Genomic DNA, 7,628 nt, shown 5'->3' on the forward strand with positions numbered 1-7,628 from the left:
TGTCAACCAGTTTAACATTCCCTTATCACATGCTCATGTGGGCAGAATTAAATGGAATTAGCTACAAATTATATAAAATTCATTTACCTTTAAAGGAAGCTATTTGGTCATGTTCAGCATAGAGGGAGTATTACATTAAGACACAAGTTAATGGTACTGCCTGGAGATGAATCAATTTGCCTTGGTTTTATTGCCTCCCTTTATTTGTCCTTATGTGTTAGCCACTGTGGCTGGAAATCCTCGGCGCAACTTCTCAGAGGCCACGTGGGATCCACAGCCCACAGAGAGTGCTGCTGTGTCTAAAGAGCTCGGTGTAAGTAAGCACATAATAAAATAAGATCATCCTGATCCCTTCTAAATCCTTAGTCACATAAAGAAAGAAGGGTCGCAAAGTGGTAATGCGACTGGACCCACAGGGGTAAGGTCTTGGGTTCATATCCCAGGACCTTCCTTACCATGCCATGCGTGCATACGTGATCCAGGCTGGCTGAGACTTGGGACAGGTCATGATGTGGGAACCTTAGGAGTGCCTGCATGTCTCTCTCCTTATGTCTCTCTCTCTCTCATATAAGAAATAGGTGAAAAAACTTGAAAGAGTGGATATGCAAGAGAGAAAGGGAAATTTATGAAGATGTTCAGGGCTTGTGCTTTGAATACGTTTAGGATTTTTAAGTATTCTGTCCATGTAGAGACTCAAATAACATTACCGAGCTTCTGGACTAAGGCATTCTTCCAACAGTTTCTCCTCTAAACCCCATCTCAACCTACGACACAGAAATATATTCTTATTTGAATTCCCATGCTTCATTTGTTTTTTGCAAGTATCTATGAGTCTCTATATAGCGAATAAATTATAGTTTAAGTGTTGTTATTATTCTCAATTTGTAGTGTGCATAAGAATGACTAGGACCATTTTAAATGCAGATATGCATTCTACTCCCATAGCCTAGTGATTAAGGGAGCCAGATCCCACATGTCACACCACAGGTTTGAATCCTGGCCCAACAGCTTGAAAAACATGCCAGGTGTTTGTACAAAGTGATGTCCAACAGGATGAGGAAATGAAGTAGAAGAGATTACATCATGACCACACTCCATTAGGGTGTGGTTTCTCCCTCTCTCCCTCTCTCTGTCTCTCAGTACACACACCCTCTGGCAATAAAAGTAAATAAATAAGGGAAAACAAATTAAAACTACAATGAGATACCACTTAACCCCAGTTAGAATTGCTAAGATAAAAAAAAGATAAAGAACAATGAGCACTGGCGAGGCTGTGGTAAAAAGGAACCCTCTTACACTGTTGGTGGGGACGTAAATTAGTTCATCTTCTGTGAAAAACAATATTGAGGTTTCTCAAAAAACTACAAATAGGGACCAGCAGTTGGCGTAATGGCTATGTTGCTGAACTCCCATGTAGTCGACTGCAGTTCGAGTCCCGGACCCGGTGGCTTAAATTCATGCCGGGCGCATGTGCGTGCGTGCCCAAGATCCCAAGAGGAGAATGGAGGAGAAGGGATTGTGACATGGCCATCCCCCCTGGGGGGTGATTTCTCGCTTTCTATCTCTCTGTCTCTCTCTGTCTTTCTGGCAAGTGCATGTGCCCTATAGCAAAAACCTCTCAAAAAAAAAAAAAAAAAAACTACAAATAGAACTACCATATGACCCAGTAATCCCACTCCCAATATTTACCCAAAGGATAGGAAAATACTCAATTGGAAAGACACTTGCACATCCATGTTTATTGCAGTATTATTTACAATTGCTAAAACATAGAACCAATATAAGTGTCTAAACATTGATTATTGGATTGAAAAACTGTGGTACATATGTACTATGGAATATCACACGGTTATAAGAAACAATGAAATCCTATCATCTGACTCAAAATGGATGAAAATAGAATATTTAATATTGAGTGAAGTGAACCAGACTTTGAAAGAGACACATTGTATGTCCCCATTCAATTTGTACTGAGTGCTACCAGAACTTGAGAGATCTGAAGATGTGTTGGTGGAAAGAATGAGTTTGGATGCTAGAGACTGTAAGAGGGGAGACTGGCTGACAGAGAGTAAGTGGTAGAGGATGTGTATGAGGTGTAAGGGAAGGAAACATTTGACAAACAGAACAATGTAAAAAAAGAAAAAAAAAAAAAAAACTAGGGCCAGCAGGTGGTGTGGTGGGTAAGGTGCTGGACTTCCACCTGGCTGACAGCAGTGTTCAAGTCCTGAACCTTGTAGCTTGATTTCTCACTTTCCTTCTCACTTTCTGACTTTCCTTCTCTCTCTGTCTCTCTCTTTCTCTCTCTCTGGTGAACACATGCACCCAATAGCAAATTTCATAAAGAATAATAATAAATAGGGACCAGCAGTTGGCATAATGGCTATGTTGCTGAACTCCCATGTAGTCGACTGTGGTTTGAGTCCCGGACCTGGTGACTTAAACTCACGCCGGGTGTGTGTGTGTGCATGCCCAAGATCCTGAGAGGAGAATGGAAGAGAAGGGATTGTGGCGTGGCCATCCCCCCGGGGGGTGATTTCTTGCTTTCTGTCTCTCTGTCTCTCTCTGTTTTCTGGTGAGCGCATGTACCCTATAGCAAAAAAACCTCTCCCCCAAAGAAAAAGAATAATAATAAATAAAAATTTAAAAACAGGGACCAGCAGGTGGCATGGCAATTAAGATGCTGGACTCCCACATGACTAACTGTTGTTCAAGTCCTGGACCTGGTGGCTTACTTTCTCATTCTCTTTCTCTGGTAAAATTAAAAATAATAGTAAATAAAATTTAATTAATTAATTTAAAAATTCTTTAACTTAAAAAAAAAGGCAACAACAAATAAAAAGCAAAAAACTGGAACTGGGAGGTGGTATGGTGGTTAATGTGCTGGATACTTTCTATGTGGCTGACCACAGTTTGAGTCCTGGACCTGATGGCTTGCTTTCTCATTTTCCCTTTCTCTCTCTCTCTCTCTCTCTCTCTCTGTGTGTGTGTATCTGGTCAAAATTTTTTTTAATGAATAAATAAAATTAAATAAATAATTCTTTAAAATTTTTTTCTTTAAAAAAAAAAGCAAAAAACCAAAGTGTAAAACAGATTTTATAGGGACTGGCAGGTAACATGGTGGTTAAGGGCTCTGGACTCCCACATGAATGACCACAGTTTGAGTCCCAGACCTGGTGGCTTGCTTTCTTGCTTTCCCTCTCTCTCTCTCACTGTGTCCATCTTTGGTCAAAATTTTAAAAATTAATAAATAAAGTTAAATAAAATGAATAAAACCAGATTTTACATATATGCAGTCATGTGTGTGTGTGTATGTGTGACATTTCATTTGCCAACTAAATATTAACATAGTTTAACTAAAACCTTATGCATATTTTTTTTTTTTGGAGAGGTTTTTACTATAGGGCGCATGCGCTCACCAGAAAGACAGAGAGAGACAGAAAGACAGAAAGCAAGAAATCACCCCCCAGGGAGGATGGCCACGCTGCAATCCCTTCTCCTCCATTCTCCTCTCAGGATCTTGGGCACACATTCACAGGCACCCAGCATGAGTTTAAGCTACCAGTTCCGGGACTCAAACCCCAGTCAACTACATGGGAGTCCAGTGACATAGCCATTATGCTAACTTCTGGTCCTGCATTTTATTTTTTAAAGAATTATTCTATTGAACTTCATTTATTTTATTTTATTTATTTGTTTATTTAATTTGACCAGAGAGGGACAGAGTGAGAGAAAGAGAGGGAAAGCGAGAAAGCAAGCTGCCAGGTCCAGGTCTCAAACTGCAGTCAGCCATGTGGGAATGCAGAGCCCTTAACCACCATACACCTGCCAGCTCCAACCTTACGTATTTTAAAATATGCCAAGTAGGGGCTGGCAGGTGGTGTGGTGGGTAAGGGCCATGGACTCCCACATGGCCAACCAAGTCCTGGACCTGGTAGCTTCCTTTCTTACTTTCTCTCTCTCTCTCTCTCTGTTGCTCTCTGTCTCTCTCTCCCTCCTTCTCTTTTGCTCTGATCTTCTCTGGTCAAATTGAAACAAACGAGTTATTTTAAAATTTTAAAATAAAATATGCCTAGTAGGAAGAAAAAATGCTAATAGGTTAGTAGCAGTTGCCTTTGGGTAGTAAAATAACTGGTGACTATTTCTGTTCTTTCTTTACATTTTCTGTACTTAAAAAAATTTTCTCAAACAATAAAAAATATTCCTCTAATGAGAAAATAGCAAAGAACACAAAAGTGAAAAACTCTTCTACATTTGAGCTCAATAGAATTTCAGTGAGTTTACAGGAAGGGCGTCTTCTGGACATTATTTCATGAATCTTCCTTCCTCCATATATATATACATATATATATTAGAAAGGACAAGAGATTTTCTTTAGCTTGTCCTAAAAGCTTAATATTGGGACCAGCAGATGACAAAATGGTTATGTTGCTGGACTCCCACGTAGTCGACCGCGGTTCACATCCCGGCCCCGGTGGCTTAAAACTCACGCCGGGCGTGTGTGCGTGTGTGCCCAAGATACTGAGAAGAGGAAGAGAAGGGATTGAGGTATGGTCATCCCCCCTCAGGGGGTTGATCTCTCACTTTCTGTCTCTCTGTCTCTCTCTGTCTCTCTCTGTCTCTCTCTGTCTCTCTCTCTGTCTTTCTGGTGAGCGCACGTGCCCTATAGCAAAAACCTCTCCAAAAAAAAAAAACTCATGCCAGAAAAAAAAAAAGAAAGAAAAGAAAAGAAAAACTCATTCCAAGTACATGTGTGTGCATACTCAAGATACTGAGAAGAGGAAGAGAAGGGATTGAGGTGTGGTCATCCCCCCTCAGGGGGTTGATCTCTCACTTTCTGTCTCTCTGTCTCTCTCTGTCTCTCTGGTGAGGGCACACACCCTATAGCATAAATTTCTCTCAAAAAGAAAAAGCTTAATAGTGATTACTAAGTAGTTCATTCAGAGAAAATGAAGTCATACATGGTCCTTTGAATAGAATTTGGGATCTAAACAAGGAATTAATGAGTGTATAAATTTTAATTTTACAGAGCTGGGCTCCATCTTTTTTATCAACAAAGTATGCTCATTTTTTAAATTCTCCTGGTTACTACACAGTTTATTTTGGTTCATATTAGCTTGTCTTAGCCCTGTGATCCCGAGTCATAGAAACCAAGGTCATTTATTGCTTGTCAATCTTTGCTGTGTATTAGGCACTGTTCTTGGATACGAAGATGTAGCAATAGCCAAACTGACAGAAATTACTGCCCAGATACGACTCATAGTCCACAACAGTAGGATAAGTGAAATCATACAACAAAAAGTAAAACATTTAATGTGTTCAAATAAATGGTGATGAATGCTAAAATAAATAAACAAAATGTAGATTCCAAGTCCCACCAATTTCCATATTGTTATTCAGTAAGTCTAGATTAGGTTCAGATATTTTTATTTGTAAGTATCTCAGTGATTTGGACACACACCGTTCATGAATTGCACTTTAGAAACACTGGATTCATGTTGTTTCACTGATTAATAGGACTCCACATCTTTGTGAAATTTGCCTAAGGTTAAATATGTTGCAATATGTTACTGGAAAAAACACAGAAGTTAAGTATATTCCAGTTCCATTTCTCTCTGTACAACAATACACTGGTAAGACATAACTACCAAAGGAAGAATTACTAATAGGAGAATTTAATGAAGCTGAGGCAGCAGTCAACGATTCTTTTCCCTTAAATACTGCATGAAGAGTGGGTGTGGATCTACTCTAGGGTAGTCCTAAGGCAGGGCCCTTGACTTATGCCACTCTTAGTGTAGGGTTGACTCTTCCACTTTAATCCTGTAGAGTTCCAGTTTTAACATTTTTGTATGGGTCTTGTTTTTGGAGAGGGAACACACAGAGAAATTGCTTTAATAGAGTGTTCTTGTACCCTCACAAAGATAAGCAGGGTCTCCTTTCTGAGAAAAGCAAGAAAGGGGCAGGATTCCAGCCTCACTCTGACCCACAAACTACAATAGAAAGCTCCCTTCCCTCTGAAGCCATCGGAGGCTTTCTTCTTAGTCTATAGTGACAGTTCCATCTCCAACCTGGAAATGAAAGAACCATGAGAATACAGTAGAAGTGGCCTCTGGCTGGAAGACACCTTTTACAAGCTGGAATTCATCCTCTTGGGCCAGCTAAGCCATAGTTAGCTGTGATTATTCATCCCTTCAAGTCTTTTCTTGGGGTTTTTATTAATGTATAATAGAAAAGGAGAAGTTCCTACCCTCTCTCCATACCTGTTTCTCTTTCTCTGTGGCATGTTGTGGGCTGGCTGAAGTAAGTGTCCTCCAGCTTCCCTCCTTCTCTATTCATTTTAAGTAGGCTTCTCTTAGGGCACATTCTCCTAAAACACTGAGTGATATACCCAGCTAGTTCTATCTCCAGGGGTTTCTGAATATACCTTACCAGGCCCACCTGACTGGAAATGTATCCAGACATGGCCTTGTGGCAATAACTCTGCAATTCTTCTCAATACAGTGATGATCAATAGTCAAACAGGGCCAGCAGGTTGTGTTGAGGTTAAGGTGCAGGATCCCACACAATCAATTGTATTGTTCAAGTCCTGGACTCGGAGGCTTAAAAATCATGCTGGGCATGTGTGTACGCACATCCACAATCCCAGCAGAAGAACGAAGGAGAAGGGAATGGGGTGTGCCATACCTGAGGAGATTTCTCACTTTCCCTTCCTCTCTCTCTCTCTCTCTCTCTCTCTCTGCTCCTCTCTGGCCAACGTACATGCCCTGTAGCAAAAAAAAAAAAAAAAAAAAAACTTAAAAAAAAAGAGGAATGCAGGGGCTAGGCAATAATGCAATTGGCTCTACATGGGAAAGGTCCTAGGTTCTCATTATAAGACCTCCCTGAACATTCCTAGTAAATGCCTATGAGCCAGGCCAGCTGAGACTGGGGTGCAGTTGTCCACAAGGACCCTATTAGGGATGCCTATCTGTATGTCTGTCTGTCATGGAAGAAATACTTTTGAAAACAACATTATTTTTATTATTCAAACACTTATAGATGCAGTAAAACAATGGGAGAAAGGAAGGGATAGCCATTTATTGGGTGCCTACGAGGTGACAAGAGCATTAGCATTTTGCCTCATTGATGTCTCAAAAAAAAAAAAAAAAAAAAAAAGGAAAACATGGACCATCCTGATGGCACAGTCAGTAGCAAACTGAACTGCAGTGCTAGAAGCCACATGGCAGACTACAGGCTTGGATCCCTAGATGGATCTGAAAACACACTGGATACAGTCAAATGTGCCCAAGATTCTGATAAGCTGGAAGGCCAGGGAAAGGAGGTTTAGGCATAACAAGGCCCTGTTGAGAGCACTTTTCTCTCTCTCTCTTCCTGCCATGCATGCACATACACTCTCAATACAAATAAAATAAACAAGTTTTTAAAAAATAAAAAGTAGGGGCCAGCAAGTGGCATGGTGATTGGGATGCTGGACTCCCATATGGCCAACTATGGTTCGAGTTCCAGACCTAGCAGCTTGAAATTCATGCCAGGCATATGTGCATGTGTGCCCAAAATTCCAGGAGGAGAATGAAGAAAGGATTGTGGAGTGGTCATCCCCCTAGGGGATGATTTCTCACTTTCCCTCTCAC

This window comes from Tupaia chinensis, unplaced genomic scaffold (genome assembly GCF_000334495.1).
Source record: "Tupaia chinensis unplaced genomic scaffold, TupChi_1.0 Scaffold144045_1, whole genome shotgun sequence".
NCBI lineage: Eukaryota > Metazoa > Chordata > Mammalia > Scandentia > Tupaiidae > Tupaia > Tupaia belangeri.